The sequence below is a fragment of the Mugil cephalus genome, chromosome 15 (genome assembly GCF_022458985.1).
Source record: "Mugil cephalus isolate CIBA_MC_2020 chromosome 15, CIBA_Mcephalus_1.1, whole genome shotgun sequence".
NCBI classification, from domain to species: domain Eukaryota; kingdom Metazoa; phylum Chordata; class Actinopteri; order Mugiliformes; family Mugilidae; genus Mugil; species Mugil cephalus.
This window is the reverse complement of record NC_061784.1, coordinates 21416921-21440501: the sequence shown is the minus strand read 5'-3', so window position 1 is coordinate 21440501 and position 23581 is coordinate 21416921. Positions and strand designations below refer to the sequence as shown.

The 23581-nt window shown below is 35.7% G+C and overlaps 1 protein-coding gene across 2 annotated transcripts in view; it reads right to left on the bottom strand.

The window, feature by feature from the left end:
* The window catches only part of LOC125021335, a 36575-nt gene extending 13861 nt beyond the window's left edge, over positions 1-22714 (bottom strand). The window contains exons 1-2 of one of the 2 annotated variants that reach the window (XR_007114324.1): positions 22638-22714; positions 12836-12935 (exon numbers count right to left, since the gene is read on the bottom strand). The gene's annotated coding sequence lies outside the window, so the exon portion shown is untranslated. Of the gene's footprint in view, positions 1-12835; positions 12980-22637 lie in introns of those variants that run through there. The other variant, XM_047607357.1, reaches the window with a different exon arrangement.
* Positions 22715-23581: the final 867 nt, after the last annotated feature.

Below are 23581 nucleotides of genomic sequence, written 5' to 3'. Positions count from 1 at the left end.
TGAACTAAATTGTTTGCTGGTGTTAAATATGCCATTCATTTTGGAAAATGAATATGATAATTCAAGTAGGTCAGTGGACACAAACCACATAGATAAATGTAGAGAGGAGATGAGAGTATGTTTGTAATGTGAAGTCATTGTGAATTGTCAGTGAATGTGAAAAAAATGTCATAATAATTAATATTGAGGTTAGATGAGAGACGTGCCAGTAAACACATTGGTGCTACAGTGTAGATTTGCTATCACAGATGTTGTTATTGCTGGGTCTCCCTGTTATATGAACTCTTTGGCTCCATCATGTGGTCAGAAATGTTTCCTACAAGGCCTCCAGCTTGTATCTCTAGTTCTCTGGTAGTAGCTGTAAAGAACTCCAGATGTCACTCCAGTACTACTGTGAAAACCCTTGGTGTTATATTTGATGATGATTTGTCCTTTAATTTACACATAAAACAAGTGACCAGGGCTGCCTTCTTTCTTTTTGTGTACCATCATCAAAATTAGGAACATCCTGTTTCTGTGATGCTGAAAAATTAGTTCATGCGTTTTTGTATTCCAGTCTGGATTGCTGTAGTTCATTGCTGTGTGGCTAATTGCTCTCTAAAATGACTCACAACCACAGCAAATGCATTGACAGGAATTAGCATGAGATCATATGACTCTCTTTAAAATCAAAAACTAATTTAAGCTCCTCCTCCTTACATAAACAGCCCTGAAATGCCTCTCTCCATCGTATCTTAACCACCATCATATCATCCAAACAGATCGCTTCAGTCACAAAGTGCAGGACTACTTGTGGTCCCTGGAATTTCAAAAAAATTGAGTGGGAAGTAGATCCTTCAGCTGTCAGGCTCCTCTCCTGTGGAATCTGCTCCTAGTTTGGATTCAGGAAGCAGACACCCTCTCTACTTTTATGCTTAGACTTTCCTTTTGATAAAGCTTATAGTTAGAGCTGGACTGAACCATCCCAGAGTTCATCTGCAATAGACCTAGACTGCTGGGAGATGATCCACTGAGCACCTGTCCTCTAATTTCTTCTCTCTAGCACGGAGCACCTGTTGTCTAATTTCTTATCTAATGTCTTGTCTATTACTAGTCAGGCAGTTCTGTGCTACCACTGTATAACATGTTAACTGCTGAACCATTAAACAGTAAACACATCACTTGATTCATCCATTATGTACCAAATCCTTTATTAAACTTTATTTGATTACAGATCTTACAATAAGCCACATATCATAGCAAAACTTTCTCAACACATCATGTACAAAAAATCAATTATGTAATTTATGCTAAATATGAGTTATTGACTATCTAAATCACAACACATTATGAAAATATACTTGAACTATTAATAATAAAATGAAATATAACTAAATATGTTATTGGGATGTTAAATTCAAAATTGTACGACACCATTATACACTGTTTAACAGTGACTGAAAAACAAATGCCACTCGATTTTGCATCAATAATTTTTCACTGCATATCAACTTATATACACTTTGTCATTGTTGTTAATGTTTATACAGATGTAAGAAGTTATTTACACAACCATGAAAATAAATTGCAATTAAAACCTCATGTTAATTTCATGCTGTATAGTGGAGGGTCAGTTTAAAAGTCCCTGGTTTCACAAAGGCCCTTTCAAATATGTGGTTTTAGTCGACACTCACTGCATATGAACTGTGGTTGTTATCTTTTGGTTGTTGAAGACAACGGAATTTCTGAGCAGCAGGTGTGAGTTTGTTTTTTCTGTTTGTTGTCTTGTTTTTTAGATGAATCAAGGAAGTGGTTATTTGCTAGCCACTACCTGTACACAAAGACCTAATATTAAAAGTGTATATATACTGTATGAACACTGGACCTGAGCTTTAAGACATTATGAATTAGCAGTGATGCATCGTAGGTGGATGCTGTGTAACTGTAGTAGATTTAATGTGTGTAATGTGAAATGTAGCATCACTTTCTAGTTGACCTCTGATCTACTTTATATAGGTACACATTGATGTCACATGATTTAGCATCTCTGTAAAACTGGGTTGTAATTCATGTGGTCTTTAAGGTTACAACAATGAATGAAGACCAACTAGAGAACATTTTAAACTATGAGCCTGAGGTTAATGTTTGACTCTTCTTAAACTAGAGACCACCTTCACCTGTAAACACAGTAATAATGTTCGGATAGTATTCATATCTAGGTCACATGAAAGGACCAGTGAGACTTTTTTCAATGTCCATTCTCTGATGAGTCACAACTGGTTTGGAGGCACAAGGGAGATCTACACAATATTAGTAAGGTGGTCATAATATTATGCCTGATTGGTGTACGTTTAACAAAGGTGAACAAACAAGGTGACTCATAATGGTCAGAAAAGATGTTTCAGGAGAAAATGAAGTAGGATTTTAAAGTCAGTTGTGTCTGGTCTTCCTTGCAGCCGTCATCACTTTAACATCTGAGTAGATTATCTCATCTTCAGCGTCATCTGAAAGAAGTTGAAACAGTTTAAATGTGTCTTCAATAATCCATGTTTTAAACTGTCATACCACAGAATAGTAACAGCACTATTGAACTAACACCTAAATGATTTTCAAAACGTTCACTGTACATATTTTACAATTTTATAGTTAAATATCAGTATGGGTCTTAGTGAGCCTGAAGGTCGATGACCTGATAGTCAGTAGAGCTTTTACTGCATCTCTCACCTTTACTAACGGTCACAGGGCTTGTTGTCTTGTTTCTTGGTGTCTTGTTGCTCATTGTCTTATTGAAACATTTGATTCCAAGAATCACAGCCAAAAGGAGAAGTAGAATGGCCACACTTGAGATCAGAGCCACAGTCAAAGGAGAGAGATGAGAAGAGATGTTATCTAGAAAATACAAACATTAACACAAATTAGGCAGTGAAATCATCTACCGTATTTTCTGGACTATATGTTGCACCGGAGTATTAGTGGCATCTGTCAAAAACTATGTCATGAAGAGGAAAAAAACATATATAAGTCGCACTGATCTACAAGTTGCATTTATTTTTCAAACATTTAATTAATAGCCGGGTCTCATATAGGCTAATGGCCGACTTTGTTTAAATGATATAGCCTACTACAGGCCAGGTAAAAAAAAACAAACAAAAAAAAAAACTCCATCGCCTGGAGCAAACTGATGGACCACAGAACACGCTGTTAAAATACTCTGAATTGACTGGGAGTGAAGCGCTACGGAGACAGAGACCCAGGTCACAGCGCAGCCAGGAGAACAGCACGTGAGGAAGATGAAGATTGTGGTCATAGCGTAGGCTATATTTTTGATATATAAGTCGCTTCTGAATATAGGTCGCATGGCCAGCTAAACTACGTGATGACATGACTAAGAGTCAGGAAAATACGGTACATACTTTCTGTCTGGAAAATGAATTTATTACCTGAACAGCTTGTGAGCTGGATGACTGTTTGTTCACTGCTGACGTTGTTTTGAACATCACAACGTCAGGTTTCCTGTCATCTGACCGTATAAAGTGACGGTAATATTGTGTTTTTTCTGCAGCTCCGCTGTGTATCCATAACTTATTGTCCAAAGATAAAATGATCTCTGCTCCATCTCCCTCAGAGGAGCAGCTGACCATCATCTGTTCTGGTGACAAACATGTCTGAGACACAGCTGGTTTAGACACAGGAGCTGGAAGACAAACATATGATCAAAATCCACTGTCAGCTCTGAAAATCTTTACAGTATATATGTTTCAATTAATGCTTCAGTGAAACATTTAACTCATTTTCTCATCAAAACACAGTGATGATGAAATATGTACATATATAATATATGCAAATTGGCCCTTTAACCAGCTACATTCCATTAAATTAGATTCAAATGAAATACAATTAAATTTTTTGTCTTACCTTGTATTTCTATGTGGATGCTCATGTTATGCAAGAGTTTACCAGTGGTGGAATCATGTATTTCCAGCTGGTAATCTCCAGAATCTTCCTTTGATGCCTCGTTGAGCTTCAATGTTCCATTGTTGAGAAACGTCATTCTTTTGTCCTTTGTGTTATTCTTATCCACTGTCACAGTATTATCATGTAACGTAAAAATGACTGTGTTATTCTTTTTAAAAAACAATTTTGTAGTTGGAGTCGGTAGGTGAAACATCAGCGGCTCTCCAGGGTTTCCAAAACACTGTTTGGTTGTTACAGTAGGTTTACTTAAGTTGCATTCTAGAGAACCTGATAGGAACAAAATAAAAACACAATACTTTACACAAAAACGTTTTCGTGGTGTATATATAGTATTTCATTTTAAAAGAGAAGGTAAAACAATGGTTGATAGTTTCCAGTTAAATGTGAGGATAATATGCAGCTTTCTACCATGACGGTAACTATACAGTAATTCACAGCCATAAGTTCACTCTGTGTATGTATTCAATCTATTTCTATCTGTTGATAGAATTGTACCTTTTGAAAGAGCTGCCGTTGCCAGAGATGTGATGATCATGTAGATCCAAATCATTTTCTGCTGAGACAGAATCAGTTCATCATTCTAAAGTTGCATGGTGTCATATGTGGTTTCTGTAGTGGACTACCACGAGAGCTTTATTTCAGTTAAACTAAATATGTCACAAAACAACATAGATACAATTTAAAATACAAGACTTTTCATGCACAGCAGCGTTTGGATCAGCAAATGTAAAACGGTCACTCACCACATTTACAAAGTGACGTCTTCTTTGTAGTTTATTATCTGGGCGCTAAGTTTCTCACAACTCGTTGGTATGTTCTATTTTTGTTGTTTGGTTCTTCTGAGAAGAGAATTGAAGAATGAGTCATTTACACTTAGCTTAATATACCGACACACTAAACACATTTTTATCTACTTGTACTTTCACATGTACATTTAGTGTGATGTTGAACAGAGTCTATTATCAAGTTTATTAATTAGGATTTCCAATGAGCTGCAGTCTGCAAGTTCCATGTGTTTTAGACAATAAAAAAAATAAACAAAAAAATAAATATAAAATAAAAATGTGATAAGTTCAGATAAAGCTTTATTGTCTGGCCCAGATGGTGGCAGAAATTCCTCTTTGACAGGGCTCAACAGGCACATATATACATACATACATAGACACACATAATAAAGGACACACATCCAAAAACCAACAACAGACTGCAAGGCCTATTTAATATTATTCAGAGTGGTTATGGTGGAGGGAACGAAAGATTCCTGGTAGATGTTTTTGAGGGCCAGTGGTTTCTGAAATACTTGGCTTGTAATGTGCATTTAATATACAACAGTAGCTTTTCTGATGTATAGTTACAGTAATATTAGTTGTTATACTTTGCTTGGGTTGAAAAATCTGTAATCTCTAAAAGTGGTTAAAATGTGTCGGACTACAATGAGTGTTTCGTTGTTTTTTAGATGAAATGTTAAATGACAGAGAGGGACTTGATTGTCAAACTAGTTTTCAAGGGCTCGTTCATTCTATGTTTTATTTCTCACATAAGCAGAGACAATAGGTTTGTATTGTTTAGATGTACAGCCAGGCTCAAACTGCACTTTACACCTAATTTGATTTGAGTTAGTGATTGATTCCGAACATGCAAATGATATGTATATAAGAACTAATAAAACAGAAATGATGATACAAAAAATGGACAGTCAATAAAATCTAAAAATATAAATAAATAAAATAAAAATGCAGCATTCACTAACCACAATGTCATATCACTGTTAAACTATAAAACCTTCAGGACAGGTTGTTGAGAACAATGTTTCTATATTCTCATAAATATTAATGATATTTGCTAAATGTTACTAATAATTTGTCAAAGCCTCAGTTTGAACACAGATAATGAGCGAAAATTCAAAGCTAACATGTGTTACATTTATTTCTAATCATAATTGTTAAGTCATTTTTACATATCTGGTCATGATAAATGTCAAGATTTTACATATTTTGTCTGTTAACTTTTGTGATACCATGCAGGAAGCTTTAAAATGTGGATTTTCTCTTGAAAGCAAAATGATCAACAAATCAAACCTTCATTAGTGTCATAGTTAATTTTCTTGATGTTTTTTAAATTAATGAAATTCTGCACTTTCTGCATTCTTTAAGTAAAGTCACTCACCTTCAGTATGAAGTCTTCTACGTGTCTTATCAACTGTCCTCTGACTTCTCCTCTGACAGCAGGGTCGTGTACCGTACCTATTCTGTTTGCGTTGTGGTGTGGAGAGAATTGAGGAAGCGGGTATTTAGTTTCACTGATTCTCTACTGAGATACTTAACTGTCGATCTCACCTAGATTTACTTATCGTTCTTTAATCTCATACACTTTATTTTAACAGTAGGTGACTGTTTTGACATTTAGAAAAGACATTTTATGCAACTGATCTCAACACTTAACAATTATGATGAATAAATGTTCAAGGAGTCAGTGGCCTAATTTCATCTTAGAAAATCATTATTATTAATGAATTATTATTATTTAATTATTCTCACAGACAAATGCAGAGAGAAGATATGTTCATAGTGTGTAGTGAATGTGAAGTTATTACTTCCAGCAGACCAGGGAAATGTGCCAGTGAGAGTATTATATTCCTTCTGTTATTTCTATGGAGCATGGAAGTAGACTCTCTACGCATTGTTTTCTAATTTAAAGTTAGTGTTTTATCATACAACAGTCTGCATGTCACTGACTCCAGCTTTCATGTGTTCTTATTATTAAAATATTGCGTTGCACAGCTTTATCAGGAAGATGTGATACACTTCTTAATCAAGATAACATCTACTATATGACATCTGTCATGTGCTTCTGCCAATATCTAGATGTAGATGGACTTTAAATATTAATAGAACATACTTTATTTTCAAGTCACGCTGTTTCTCTATAGTCTGCATATCAAAGTTTGTTGGAGCAAACTAAAAGGAAGTATGTACTTGAAAACCCTAATGTGCGATGGTGTGTGTTAAAACCACAGCTTTTTCAGCCACAGTATGAGGCCAGTGTATATATTTAGCTGTAAAGACAAAGGGTAAAAGCCCAGAGGTGGGTATATTAAAACAAAAGAAAGCTACAGTAGATATGGTTGCAGTATCTTAGACTGGAGGCCTTGTCTCAAATACCAAATATATGAAGTTACAGTTCAGTTTGTGTTTATACAGATGTAAGAAGTTATTTACACAACTATGAAATAAATTGCCATTATAACCTCATATTAACTTCATGCTGTATAGTGGAGGTACAGTTTAAAAGTCCCTGGTTTCACAAAGGCCCTTTCAAATATGTGGTTTTAGTCGACACTCGCTGCATTTGAACTGTGGTTGTCGTCTTTTGGTTGGGTCTGTGAAGGTTCTCAGTCATCCAGGTCATGGTAATCTAAAATGTGCTGAAAAAGGTCAGCTGGACTTCTTTTTTTTTTTTTTTTTTTTTTTTGATTTTGATATACTATATTGATCCCTGATGGGAAATTCTGTCCTGCTGTTTGACCCATCCATTTGTTCACACACAGTAATGTGTACCCCTCTGGTGGGTGCGCCCGGGGAGCATATTGGGGATCAAATATGCCATCCATTTTGCAAAATTAATATGTTAATTCCAGTTAACGTCAGTGGTCACAGGCCATGCAGTCAAATGGAAGTATGTTTGTAATGTGAAGTCAGTGTGAATTGTCAGTGAATGTGAAAAAAAAGTCTGCAATTCGCAGTAAGTTAATCGTGAGAGCAGATGAGGGAAATGTGCAAGTGAATTCTTGTTATTTACAAAGGAGAATGGAAGTACGACACTTTGCACATGTTGTTTTCTGATTTAAAGATACTGTTGTCACTGTTTGACAACATGTGTTATGTTGTCACTACCATATCCATAGTGTATTCTCTGAAGCCTTAAGCAGAACCCAACTAAAACAGACATCGGTACTACAGAGTAGATCTGTTAATACTGATGTTGTTGTTGCTGGATCTCCCTGTTATATGAACTGTTTGGCTCCACCATGTGGTCAGAAATGTTTCCTACAAGGCCTCCAGCTTGTATCTCTAGTTCTCTGGTAGTAGCTGTAAAGAACTCCAGAAGTGAATAACACTGCCCTTCTTGTTATTGTTGCACCAGCCACTGGGTGGGTTATATATGTTATGGTATTTTGTAGGGGCTGACATTGAGTAGTTGATGATGTCACATATATGAGCACTGTAGAAAGTAATGCTTTGTAACAGTTAAATCTACATATTTTAGCGTTTCACACAAATTAAGCTACAGGGACTTTTCTGTGAGGTAATTGAAGCTTGAACACAGTCGGCTGTTGGTCGTATCATAACTTCAGTCACTTGTATGGTGCATTCACTGACATCAAGGACAGAAAACTCACTCTACAACCACAGCAACAACGTCAACTAATAGAACACAACAGAACTGATCATAAACACATGCGCTTATTAATATTGTGCACTGCAGAAATGCATAGCCTATAGCTGTCAGTGTTGTTGCTGTCACATGATCAGTGGTTAGTTGACTTGCTGCTTAAAGCGTCATTGCACAGCAGTAAAGTCGACTCAACTATGTGCCCTGCAACAGTGGATCAAGAGTGGTTTGAGGAACGCAGTTAAAGTCCAAATCTTGGACTGCAAGCTCCACAGATCTGCAGCCATCTGTGGGTTGTGCTGGACAGATAAGTCCAATTCATGGAGGCCCCACCTCAAAACTTAGGCTTTATTAATCCCCAAGTGATAGTTCAGGTGTCTTACAGGACTTTAAGGATCTGCTGCTAAAGTCTTGTGGCCAAAGAACAAAACACACCTTTAAAGGACTCGTGAAGTCCTTTCCTCTACAGGTCAGGGTAGTTTTGGCTGTAAAGGTGGACCTATATAATATTAATTAATTAGGCATCCTGTTCTGACTGATATGTAGTTCCTTTTTGTCGTAATTCCCACATCCAGAGAATGTGCTACATGGTCAAGGGCATCCAAGCATCACTGATGTGGACTAAAAGCTGACCCATGTGGTCCACTGAAGCATTAACCTGATAAGCTTAATTGTGCATATTCATACTTTATTTGTGTTTTTGATGTCAGTTCAGCTTCTTATAGTTCTGACATAAAAAGAAGGCCTTTGCCAAGTGCCCCCTACATTATTGGTGAACAGAGAAGGAAAACTAAGACACTATTAACACCCAGAGGGACTTGATAATGACTCGTTGACCCCATCATGTGGCCAGTGATACTTACTGCAATATTTACAACTCAATTATTCAACCTGTCAGTTATTCCAGATCGTCCACATCTTAACCATGAGCTCTGCTATGACTCAAGGCACAGTTACTAATCATAAACCTAGACTAATGACGAGATTAAACAGCGTTGTTCTTTCTTTTTAGTTCATGTTTACACTGGCAGTAAACACAGCACTTGATTATGTTCCAAATTATTTATTAAACTTTACTTTATTACAAATCTTACAATAAGCTACACATCATTTCAAAACTTTGCCAAAATTGCTGGAAAAACAAATGAGTTAAATAACTTATTTTAGACCAAATCAATGTTTAAGTAGATTTTGCAGTTTCATGTTCATATCGATTATTTTTTCCTGAATATGGACTAAATATTTACATACATGTAAAAGTAAAAACAGGTCTACAGGTTCTCCAGCACATCATGTACAAAAATGCATGTATATAATTTATGCTAAATATGAGTTATTTACTAATTAAATCACAAGACACACGATGGAAATATGAAAACATTAATAATAAAATTAATAAGAAAATAAACAATATAAAATATAACTAAATATATATACTGGGAGGTTAAAGTCAAAATTGTACAACGCCATAATACACTATTTGATGGTGAGTTGAATAAAATGCTGCTCAATTATGCATCAACAAATTTGCTCTGTATATCAACTTCACTGCTAAATATATTGATTATACAGATGTAAGAAGTTATTTACACAACCATGAAAATAAATTGCCATTGAAACCTCATATTAACTTCATGCTGTATAGTGGAGGTACAGTTTAATAGTCCCTGGTTTCACAAAGGCCCTTTCAAATATGTGGTTTTAGTCGACACTCATATGCATATGAACTGTGGTTGTTGTCTTTCAGCTGTTGAAGACAACAGAATTTCTGAGCAGCAGGTGTGAGTTTGTTTTTTCTGTTTGTTGTCTTGTTTTTTTAGATGAATCAAGGAAGTGGTTATTTGCTAGCCACTACCTTTGCACAAAGTCCTAATATTAAAAGTGTATATATACTGTATGAACAATGGACCTGAGCTTTAAGACATTAAGAATTAGCAGTGATGCATCGTGGATGGATGCTGTGTAACTGTAGTAGATTTAATGTGTGTAATGTGAAATGTAGCATCACTTTCTAGTTGACCTCTGATCTACTTTATATAGGTACACATTGATGTCACATGATTTAGCATCTCTGTAAAACTGGTTTGTAATTCATGTGTGTTTTAAGGTTACAACAATGAATGAAGACCAGTGAAAGAACATTTTAAACTATGAGCCTAAGGTTAATGTTTGACTCTTCTTAAACTAGAGACCACCTTCACCTGTAAACACAGTAATAATGTTCAGATAGTATTCATATCTAGGTCACATGAAAGGACCAGTGAGACTTTTCTAACCTTTAAAGATCTAGACATGATTATGTTGATAACTGCTTCCTGAATATTTCTTAAGACTATATGAATTACATCGACATACACCGATCAGCCACAACATTATGACTACTGACAGGAGAAATAAATCATGTTGACAGAAAGGTGGTCATAATGTTATGCCTGATCGGTGTACAATTAACAAAGATGAACAAATAAGGTGGCTCACAATAAAAGACAGTTATCTATGTGAGGAAAGTTTCAAAATAACTGTTTGGGAGAAAATGAAGTTGGATTTTAAAGTTGCGTCTTGTGTATCTTGCAGCTGTCATCACTTTATCATCTGAAATTAGTTGAAACAGTTTAAATGTATCCTCCATAACCCATGTTTTAAACTTTACATAGAATAGTAACAACACTAATGAACCCATTTTGAACATATTTTACAATTTTATAGTTAAATATCAGTATGGGTCTTCGTGAGCCTGAAGGTCAATGACCTGATAATCAGTAGAGCTCTCACTGCATATCTCGCCTTTACTAACGGTCACAGGGCTTGTTGTCTTGTTTCTTGGTGTCTTGTTGCTTGTTGTCTTGTTTCTTCTGGTCTTGTTGCTCATTGTCTTGTTGAAACGTTTGATACCAAGAATCACGGCCAAAAGGAGAAGTAGAGTGACCACACTTGATATCAGAGCCACAGTCAAAGGAGAGAGATGAGAACAGATGTTACCTAGAAAATACAAACATTAACACAGATTAGGAGTGAAATCATCTACATACTTTTTATCTAAAAAGGGAAATGAATTAATTACCCGAACAGCTTGTGAGCTGGATGACTGTTTGTTCTCTACTGACGTTGTTTTGAACATCACACGTCAGGTTTCCTGTCATCTGACCGTATAAACTGACGGTAACATCGTGTTTTTCTGCAGCTCTGCTGTGAATCAATAAGTTATTGTCCAAAGATAAAATGATCTCTGCTCCATCTCTCTCAGAGGAGCAGCTGACCATCATCTGTTCTGGTGACAAACATATCTGAGACACAGCTGGTTTAGACACAGGAGCTAGAAGACAAACATATGATCAAAATCCACTGTCAGCTCTGAAAATCTTTACAGTATATATGTTTCAATTAATGCTCCAGTGAAACATTTAACTTATTTTCTCATCAAAACACAGTGATGATGAAATATGTACATATATAATATATGCAAATTGGCCCTTTAACCAGCTACATTCCATTAAATTAGATGTGAATGAAATACAATTCAATTTTTTTGTCTTACCTTGTATTTCTACATGGATGTGGATTACATGGACATATAGGCGAGTGGTAGTATATGTTTCCAGCAGGTAATCTCCAGAATCTTCCTTTGATGCCTTGTTAAGCTTCAATGTTCCATTGTTGAAAAACGTCATTCTTTTGTCCTTTTTGCTATTGGTGTCTGTTAGGTCTATATTATTGACTAACCTAAAAATTATATCACTATTCTTTTTCAAAAACATTTTTTTAGTTGAAGTCGGTAGGTGAAACATCAGCGGCTCTCCAGGTTTTCCAAAACACTGTTTGGTTGTTATAGTAGCTTTACTTAAGTTGCATTCTAGAGAACCTGATAGGAACAAAATACACATTAAAAACTTTTCGTGGTGTATATATACTATTTCATTGTGATGCTGTGAGGATAATATGCAGCTTTCTACCATGACGGTAACTATACAGTAATTCACAGCCATAAGTTCACTCTGTGTATGTATTCAATTTATTTATATCTGTTATCAGACATTTCCAGGAGAAAATCACTTCAACATGATCACTTCAACAAATCTTGAGTGAATGACTGAATAAACTCGACTACATTCCATCAAAAGTCTGAGCTTCAGCAATCATCCAGTCATAATAAATCATGATAACCTTCAATAGAACTTTTAACGCCTCAACATTTTAATATCCAGATATTAATATCAGTGCAAACTTAAAAGCTGAATTGTACCTTCTGAAAGAGCTGCCGTTGCCAGAGATGTGATGATCATGTAGATCCAAATCATTTTCTGCTGAGACAGAATCAGTTCATCATTCTAAAGTTGCATGGTGTCATATGTGGTTTCTGTAGTGGACTACCACGCAGAGCTTTATTTCAGTTAAACTAAATATGTCACAAAACAACGTAGATACAATTTAAAATACAAGACTTTTCATGCACAGCAGCGTTAGCATCAGCAAATGTAAAACGGTCACTCACCACATTTACAAAGCGACGTCTTCTTTGTAGATTATTATCTGGGCGCTAAGTTTCTCACTCACAACTCGTTGGTATGTTGTATTTTTGTTGTTTGCTTCTTCTGAGAAGAGAATTGAAGAATGAGTCATTTACACTTAGCTAAATATACCGACGCACTAAACATATTTTTATGTACTCGTATTTTCACATGTACATTTAATGTGATGTTGAACAGAGGCTATTATCAAGTTTATTAATTAGGATTTTTAAATGAGCTGCAGTCTGCAAGTTCCATGTGTTTTAGACAATAAAAAAAAGAAGTAAATATAAAATAAAAAATGTGATAAGTTCAGATAAAGCTTTGTTGTCTGGCCCAGATGGTGGCAGAAATTCCTCTTTGACAGGGCTCAACAGGCACATATATACATACATACATAGACACACATAATAAAGGACACACATCCAAAAACCAACAACAGACTGCAAGGCCTATTTAATATTATTCAGAGTGGTTATGGCAGAGGGAATGAAAGATTCCTTGTAGATGTTTTTGAGGGCCAGTGGTTTCTGAAATACTTGGCTTGTAATGTGCATTTAACATACAACAGTAGCTTTTCTGATGTATAGTTACAGTAATATTAGTTGTTATACTTTGCTCGGGTTGAAAAATCTGTAATCTCTAAAAGTGGTTAAAATGTGTCAGGCTACAATGAGTTGTTTCCTTGTTTTTTAGATTAAATGTTAAATGACAGAGAGGGACTTGATTGTCAAACTAGTTTTCAAGGGCTCGTTCCTTCTATGTTTTATTTCTCACATAAGCAGAGACAATAGGTTTGTATTGTTTAGATGTACAGCCAGGCTCAAACTGCACTTTACACCACATTTGATTTGAGTTAGTGATTGATTCCGAACATGCAAATGATATGTATATAAGAACTAATAAAACAGAAATGATGATACAAAAAATGGACAGTCAATAAAATCTTTAAAAATGTTAAATTAAATAAAAACGCAGCATTCACTAAACACAATGTCATATCACTGTTAAACTATAAAACCTTCAGGACAGGTTGTTGAGAACAATGTTTCTATATTTTTATAAATATTAATGATATTTGCTAAATGTTACTAATAATTTGTCAAAGCCTCAGTTTGAACACAGATAATGAGTGAAAATTCAAAGCTAACATGTGTTAGATTTTATTTCTAATCATAAATGTTAAGTCATTTTTACATATCTGGTCATGATAAATGTCAGGATTTTACATTTTAAACTAATGAAATTCTGCACTTTCTTCATTCTTTAAATAAAGTCACTCACCTTCAGTATGAAGTCTTCTACGTGTATTATCAACTGTCCTCAGACTCCTCTTCTGACAGCAGGGTCGTGTACCGTACCTATTCTATTCGTGTTGTGGTGTGTATAGAATTGAGGAAGCGGTTATTTAGTTTCACCTAACTACATCTGAGATACTTAACTGTCAATCTAATTTAGATTCACGTATCGTTCTTTAATCTCATACACTTTATTTTTAACAGTAGGTGACTGTGTGTGACATTTAGAAAATACATTTTATGCATCTGATCTCAACACTTAACGTTTATGATGAATAAATGTTCAAGGAGTCAGTGGCCTAATTTCATCTTGGAAAATCATAATTATTAATGAATTATTATTATTAATTATTCTCACAGACAAATGCAGAGAGAAGATATGTTTATAGTGTGTAGTGAATGTGAAGTTATTACTTCCAGCAGACGAGGGAAATGTGCCAGTGAGAGTATTATATTCCTTCTGTTATTTTCTATGGAGCATGGAAGTAGACTTTCTACACATTGTTTTCTAATTTAAAGCTAGTGTTTTATCATACAACAGTCTGCATGTCACTGACTCCAGCTTTCATGTGTTTCATTGTGTATTCTCTGAAGCCTAAAGTAGCTTCCATTAGAGGCTTATAAAATATGAAATTATTCTAATTATTTAAATGTTGCATTGCACAGCTTTATCAGGCAGATCTGATACACTTCTTAATCAAGATAACGTCCACTATATGACATCTGTCATGTGCTTCTATCAATATCTAGATGTAGATGGACTTTAAATATCAATAGAACATTCTTTGTTTTCAAGTCACACTTTTACTCTATAGTCTGCATATCAAAGTTTGTTGGAGTAAACTAAAAGGAAGTATGTACTTGAAAACCCTAATGTGCGATGGTGTGTGTTAAAACCACAGCTTTTTCCACTCGCTGGCTGTCTCAGACAAAGTATGAGGCCAGTGTATATATTTAGCTGTAAAGACAAAAGTTTGAAGCCCAGAGGTGGGGATGTTAAAACAAAAGAAAGCTACAGTAGATATGGTTGCAGTATCTTAGACTGGAGGGCCTTGTCTCAAATACCAAATATATGAAGTTACAGTTCAGTTCTGTTTATATAGATGTAAGAAGTTGTTTACACAACTATGAAATAAATTCCCATTATAACCTCATGTTAACTTCATGCTGTATAGTGGAGGTACAGTTTAAAAGTCCCTGGTTTCACAAAGGCCCTTTCAAATATGTGGTTTAAGTCGACACTCGCTGCATATGAACTGTGGTTGTCATCTTTTGGCTGGGTCTGTGAAGGTTCTCAGTCATCCAGGTCATGGTAATCTAAAAAGCGTTGAATAAGGTCAGCTGGACTTGTAGAATTTTTTGAAGACGTTTCACCAGTCATCCGAGCAGCTTCTTCAGTTCTGATAAACTAGTGGGAAATTGAGGTTTAAATAGGAAAACTCTGTGGGTACACCCACCAGAAACTTGCTTGACCGGAAACTGGGGTCACTATCTCCATAATGGCTGGTACTTACCTGTCCTTGAATTTGGGGAACTGTGTGCCTAGGCTACTTATCCTATGAATAGAGCTCTAACAAGGCTATTGTCAGTGGGAGCCTGGAGGCTCAAGGTGTGAATGGTGTTGAAACTTCTTGGGGACAGAAGTCAAAACTGAATTATAAATAGATGATAAATTAAATCTCAGTCCACCTCTTCTGTTTTGAGAAGGTTTTTCCACTTTGACATAGATGGCTTCCTTTACTCCTCTCTCAAACCATCTGTCCTCTCTGGCCAGGACTTTGACGTCGGTATTTTCAAAGGACTGTCCTTTGTCCTTCAGGTGGAGGTGGACTGCTGAGTCGTTCCCTGATGAGCTGGCTCTCCTGTGTTGGGCCATGCGTTTGTGGATGGATTGTTTAGTTTCCCCAGTGTACAAGTCTGTACATTCCTCACTACACTGAACAGCATACACTACATTACTCTGTTTTTGTCTGGGTGTTTTGTCTTTTGGATCAGTTTCTATCTTAGTGTGTTGCCAGGTTTGAAATAAACTGGGATGCAGTGTTTTCCGGAAATTCTCACTTTCTCTGATACACCGGCTTTTAGGGGATGGTGACGTTCTTCCTTCTGCTGTACTCCTCTTCCCTGTCCTTCCTGGGATATCTTTTTGAGCCTTTGACAAAGGCCCAGTTGGGATATCCACATGTTTTGAGGGTTTGTTTGATGTGTTGTCTCTCCTTGTCCTTGCCATCCTGTCTTGTGGGTACAGTCTGTGCTTGGTGCAGAACCCAACTAAAACAGACATTGGTACTACAGAGTAGATCTACTAAAAGAGATGTTGTTAATGCTGGGTCTTCCTATTATATGAACTGTTTTGGCTCCACCATGTGGTCAGAAATGTTTCCTACAAGGCCTCCAGCTTGTATCTCTAGTTCTCTGGTAGTAGCTGTAAAGAACTCCAGACATCACTCCAAAAGTGAATAACACTGCCCTTCTCGTTATTGTTGCACCAGCCAGTGGGTGGGTTATATATGTTATGGTATTTTGTAGGGGCTGATGTTGAGTAGTTGATGATGTCACATATATAAGCATTGTAGAAAGTAATGCTTTGTAACAGTTAAATCTATATTATTGACCTGAATACATATTTTAGCGTTTCACACAAATTAAGCTACAGGGACTTTTCTGTGAGGTAATTGAAGCTTGAACACAGTCTGCTGTCGGTCATAGCATAACTTCAGTCACTTGCATGGTGCGTTCACTGACATCAAGGACAGAAAACTCACTCTACAACCACAGCAACAACGTCAACTAATAGAACACAACGGAACTTATCATAAACACATGCGCTTATTAATATTGTGCGCTGCAGAAATGCACAGCCTATAGCTGTCAGTGTTGTTGCTGTCACATGATCAGTGACTATTTGACTTCCTGCTTAAAGCGTCATTGCACAGCAGTAAAGTCGACTCAACTATGTGCCCTGCAACAGTGGATCATGAGTGGTTTGAGTAACGCAGTTAAGGTCCAAATCTTGGACTGCAAGCTCCACAGATCTGCAGCCATCTGTGGGTTGTGCTGGACAGATAAGTCCAATTCATGGAGGCCCCCCCCTCACAACTTAGGCTTTATTAATCCCCAAGTGATAGTTCAGGTGTCTTACAGGACTTTAAGGATCTGCTGCTAAAGTCTTGTGGCCAAAGAACAAAACACACCTTTAAAGGACTCGTGAAGTCCTTTCCTCTACAGGTCAGGGTAGTTTTGGCTGTAAAGGTGGACCTATATAATATTAATTAATTAGGCATCATGTTCTGACTGATATTTAGTTCCTTTTTGTCTTAATTCCCACATCCAGAGAATGTGCTACATGGTCAACGGCATTCAAGTATCACTGATGTGGACTAAAAGCTGACCCATGTGGTCCACTGAAGCATTAGCCTGATAAGCTTAATTGTGCATACACATACTTTATTTGTGTTTTTGATGTCAGTTCAGCTTTTTATAGTACTGAAATAAAAAGAAGGCCTTTGCCAAGTGCCCCCTACATTATTGGTGAACAGAGAAGGAAAACTAAGACACTATTAACACCCAGAGGGACTTGATGATGACTTGTTGACCCCATCATGTGGCCAGTGATACTTACTGCAATATTTACAACTCAATTATTCAACCTGTCAGTGATTCCAGATCGTCCACATCTTAACCATGAGCTCTGCTATGACTCAAGGGACAGTTACTAATCATAAACCTAGACTAATGACGAGATTAAGCAGCATTGTTCTTTCTTTTTAGTTAATGTTTACACTGACAGTAAACACTTGATTATGTACCAAATTCTTTATTAAACTTTACTTTATTACAAATCTTACAATAAATTACACATCATTTCAAAACTTTGCCAAAATTGCTGGAAAAACAAATGAGTTAAATAACTTATTTTAGACCAAATCAATGTTTAAGTAGATTTTGCAGTTTCATGTTCATATTGATTTTTTTCCTGAATATGGACTAAATATTTACATACATGTAAAAGTAAAAACAGGTCTACACGTTCTCCAGCACATCATGTACAAAAATGCATGTATATAATTTATGCTAAATATGAGTTATTTACTAATTAAATCACAACACACATGGTGACAACAGGAAAACATTAATAATAAAATTAATAAGACAATAAACAATATAAAATGTAACTAAATATATATACTGGGAGGTTAAAGTCAAAATTGTACAACACCATAATACACTATTTGACGGTGAGTGGAATAAAATGCTGCTCAATTATGCATCAACAAATTTGATCAACTTCACTGCAATGAAAACAAACCATGAAAATAAATTGCCATTAAAACCTCATGTTAACTTCATGCTGTGTATTGAAGATTCAGTTTAAAAGTCCCTGGTTTCACAAAGGCCCTTTCAAATATGTGGTTTTAGTCGACACTCGCTGCATATGAACTGTGGTTGTTATCTTTCAGCTGTTGAAGACAACGGAATTTCTGAGCAGCAGGTGTGAGTTTGTTTTTTCTGTTTGTTGTCTTCTTTTTTAGATGAATCAAGGAAGTGGTTATTTGCTAGCCACTACCTTTGCACAAAGACCTAATATTAAAAGTGTATATATACTGTATGAAAGAAGACCAGTTAGAGAACATTTTAAACTATGAGCCTAAGGTTAATGTTTGACTCTTCTTAAACTAGAGACCACCTTCACCTGTAAACACGATAATAATGTTCAGTTTGTTTTCATATCTAGGTCACATTAAAAGATGTTTCAGGCGAAAATGAAGTTGGATTTTAAAGTCAGTTGTGTCTGGTCTTCCTTGCAGCCGTCATCACTTTAACATCTGAGTAGATTATCTCATTTTCAACGTCATCTGAAAGAAGTTGAAACTGTTTAAATGTATCTTCCATAATCCATGTTTTAAAACTGTCATAACACAGAATAGTAACAACACTAATGAACTAACATCTACATGATCTTCAAAACGTTCACTGTACGTATTTTACAATTTTATAGTTAAATATCAGTATGGGTCTTAGTGAGCCTAAAGGTCGATGACCTGATAATCAGTAGAGCTTTTACTGCATCTCTTACCTTTACTAACAGTCACAGGGCTTGTTGTCTTGTTTCTTCTGGTCTTGTTGCTTGTTGTCTCATTGAAATGGTTGATTCCAAGAAACACAGCCAAAAGGAGAAGTAGAATGGCCACACTTGATATCAGAACCACAGCCAAAGTAGAGAGATGAGAAGAGATGTTATCTAGTAAATACAAACATTAACACAGATTAGGCAGTGAAATCATCTACCGTATTTTCTGGACTATATGTTGCACCGGAGTATTAGTGGCATCTGTCAAAAACTATGTCATGAAGAGGAAAAAAACATATATAAGTCGCACTGATCTACAAGTTGCATTTATTTTTCAAACATTTAATTAATAGCCGGGTCTCATATAGGCTAATGTTTGTTTAAACGATATAGCCTACTACAGGCCAGGTCAAAAAAAGAAACAAAAAAAAAAAAACTCCATCGCCTGGAGCAAACTGATGGACCACAGAACACGCTGTTAAAATACTCTGAATTGACTGGGAGTGAAGCGCTACGGAGACAGAGACCCAGGTCACAGCGCAGCCAGGAGAACAGCACGTGAGGAAGATGAAGATTGTGGTCATAGCGTAGGCTATATTTTTGATATATAAGTCGCTTCTGAATATAGGTCGCATGGCCAGCTAAACTACGTGATGACATGACTAAGAGTCAGGAAAATACGGTACATACTTTCTGTCTGGAAAATGAATTTATTACCTGAACAGCTTGTGAGCTGGATGACTGTTTGTTCACTGCTGACGTTGTTTTGAACATCACACGTCAGGTTTCCTGTCATCTGACCGTATAAAGTGACGGTAATATTGTGTTTTTCTGCAGCTCCGCTGTGTATCCATAACTTATTGTCCAAAGATAAAATGATCTCTGCTCCATCTCCCTCAGAGGAGCAGCTGACCATCATCTGTTCTGGTGACAAACATGTCTGAGACACAGCTGGTTTAGACACAGGAGCTGGAAGACAAACATATGATCAAAATCCACTGTCAGCTCTGAAAATCTTTACAGTATATATGTTTCAATTAATGCTTCAGTGAAACATTTAACTCATTTTCTCATCAAAACACAGTGATGATGAAATATGTACATATATAATATATGCAAATTGGCCCTTTAACCAGCTACATTCCATTAAATTAGATTCAAATGAAATACAATTAAATTTTTTGTCTTACCTTGTATTTCTATGTGGATGCTCATGTTATGCAAGAGTTTACCAGTGGTGGAATCATGTATTTCCAGCTGGTAATCTCCAGAATCTTCCTTTGATGCCTCGTTGAGCTTCAATGTTCCATTGTTGAGAAACGTCATTCTTTTGTCCTTTGTGTTATTCTTACCCACTGTCACAGTATTATCATGTAACGTAAAAATGACTGTGTTATTCTTTTTAAAAAACAATTTTGTAGTTGGAGTCGGTAGGTGAAACATCAGCGGCTCTCCAGGGTTTCCAAAACACTGTTTGGTTGTTACAGTAGGTTTACTTAAGTTGCATTCTAGAGAACCTGATAGGAACAAAATAAAAACACAATACTTACACAAAACGTTTTCGTGGTGTATATATAGTATTTCATTTTAAAAGAGAAGGTAAAACAATGGTTGATAGTTTCCAGTTAAATGTGAGGATAATATGCAGCTTTCTACCATGACGGTAACTATACAGTAATTCACAGCCATAAGTTCACTCTGTGTATGTATTCAATCTATTTCTATCTGTTGATAGAATTGTACCTTTTGAAAGAGCTGCCGTTGCCAGAGATGTGATGATCATGTAGATCCAAATCATTTTCTGCTGAGACAGAATCAGTTCATCATTCTAAAGTTGCATGGTGTCATATGTGGTTTCTGTAGTGGACTACCACGAGAGCTTTATTTCAGTTAAACTAAATATGTCACAAAACAACATAGATACAATTTAAAATACAAGACTTTTCATGCACAGCAGCGTTTGGATCAGCAAATGTAAAACGGTCACTCACCACATTTACAAAGTGACGTCTTCTTTGTAGTTTATATCTGGGCGCTAAGTTTCTCACAACTCGTTGGTATGTTCTATTTTTGTTTGTTTGGTTCTTCTGAGAAGAGAATTGAAGAATGAGTCATTTACACTTAGCTTAATATACCGACACACTAAACACATTTTTATCTACTTGTACTTTCACATGTACATTTAGTGTGATGTTGAACAGAGTCTATTATCAAGTTTATTAATTAGGATTTCCAATGAGCTGCAGTCTGCAAGTTCCATGTGTTTTAGACAATAAAAAAAATAAACAAAAAAATAAATATAAAATAAAAAATGTGATAAGTTCAGATAAAGCTTTATTGTCTGGCCCAGATGGTGGCAGAAATTCCTCTTTGACAGGGCTCAACAGGCACATATATACATACATACATAGACACACATAATAAAGGACACACATCCAAAAACCAACAACAGACTGCAAGGCCTATTTAATATTATTCAGAGTGGTTATGGTGGAGGGAACGAAAGATTCCTGGTAGATGTTTTTGAGGGCCAGTGGTTTCTGAAATACTTGGCTTGTAATGTGCATTTAATATACAACAGTAGCTTTTCTGATGTATAGTTACAGTAATATTAGTTGTTATACTTTGCTTGGGTTGAAAAATCTGTAATCTCTAAAAGTGGTTAAAATGTGTCGGACTACAATGAGTGTTTCGTTGTTTTTTAGATGAAATGTTAAATGACAGAGAGGGACTTGATTGTCAAAACTAGTTTTCAAGGGCTTGTTCTTTTTTATGTTTTCTTTCCTCACATAAGCAGAGACAATAGGTTTGTATTGTTTAGATGTACAGCCAGGCTCAAACTGCACTTTACACCTAATTTGATTTGAGTTAGTGATTGATTCCAAACATGCAAATGATATGTATATAAGAACTAATAAAACAGAAATGATGATACAAAAAATGGACAGTCAATAAAATCTAAAAATATAAATAAATAAAATAAAAATGCAGCATTCACTAACCACAATGTCATATCACTGTTAAACTATAAAACCTTCAGGACAGGTTGTTGAGAACAATGTTTCTATATTCTCATAAATATTAATGATATTTGCTAAATGTTACTAATAATTTGTCAAAGCCTCAGTTTGAACACAGATAATGAGCGAAAATTCAAAGCTAACATGTGTTACATTTATTTCTAATCATAATTGTTAAGTCATTTTTACATATCTGGTCATGATAAATGTCAAGATTTTACATATTTTGTCTGTTAACTTTTGTGATACCATGCAGGAAGCTTTAAAATGTGGATTTTTCTTGAAAGCAAAATGATCAACAAATCAAACCTTCATTAGTGTCATAGTTAATTTTCTTGATGTTTTTTAAATTAATGAAATTCTGCACTTTCTGCATTCTTTAAGTAAAGTCACTCACCTTCAGTATGAAGTCTTCTACGTGTCTTATCAACTGTCCTCTGACTTCTCCTCTGACAGCAGGGTCGTGTACCGTACCTATTCTGTTTGCGTTGTGGTGTGGAGAGAATTGAGGAAGCGGGTATTTAGTTTCACTGATTCTCTACTGAGATACTTAACTGTCGATCTCACCTAGATTTACTTATCGTTCTTTAATCTCATACACTTTATTTTTAACAGTAGGTGACTGTGTTTGACATTTAGAAAAGACATTTTATGCAACTGATCTCAACACTTAACAATTATGATGAATAAATGTTCAAGGAGTCAGTGGCCTAATTTCATCTTAGAAAATCATTATTATTAATGAATTATTATTATTAATTATTTTCACAGACAAATGCAGAGAGAAGATATGTTTATTGTGTGTAGTGAATGTGAAGTTATTACTTCCAGCAGACGAGGGAAATGTGCCAGTGAGAGTATTATATTTCTTCTGTTATTTTCTATGGAGCATGGAAGTAGACTTTCTACACATTGTTTTCTAATTTAAAGTTAGTGTTTTATCATACAACAGTCTGCATGTCACTGACTCCAGCTTTCATGTGTTCTTATTATTAAAATATTGCGTTGCACAGCTTTATCAGGAAGATGTGATACACTTCTTAATCAAGATAACATCTACTATATGACATCTGTCATGTGCTTCTGCCAATATCTAGATGTAGATGGACTTTAAATATTAATAGAACATACTTTATTTTCAAGTCACGCTGTTTCTCTATAGTCTGCATATCAAAGTTTGTTGGAGCAAACTAAAAGGAAGTATGTACTTGAAAACCCTAATGTGCGATGGTGTGTGTTAAAACCACAGCTTTTTCAGCCACAGTATGAGGCCAGTGTATATATTTAGCTGTAAAGACAAAGGGTAAAAGCCCAGAGGTGGGTATATTAAAACAAAAGAAA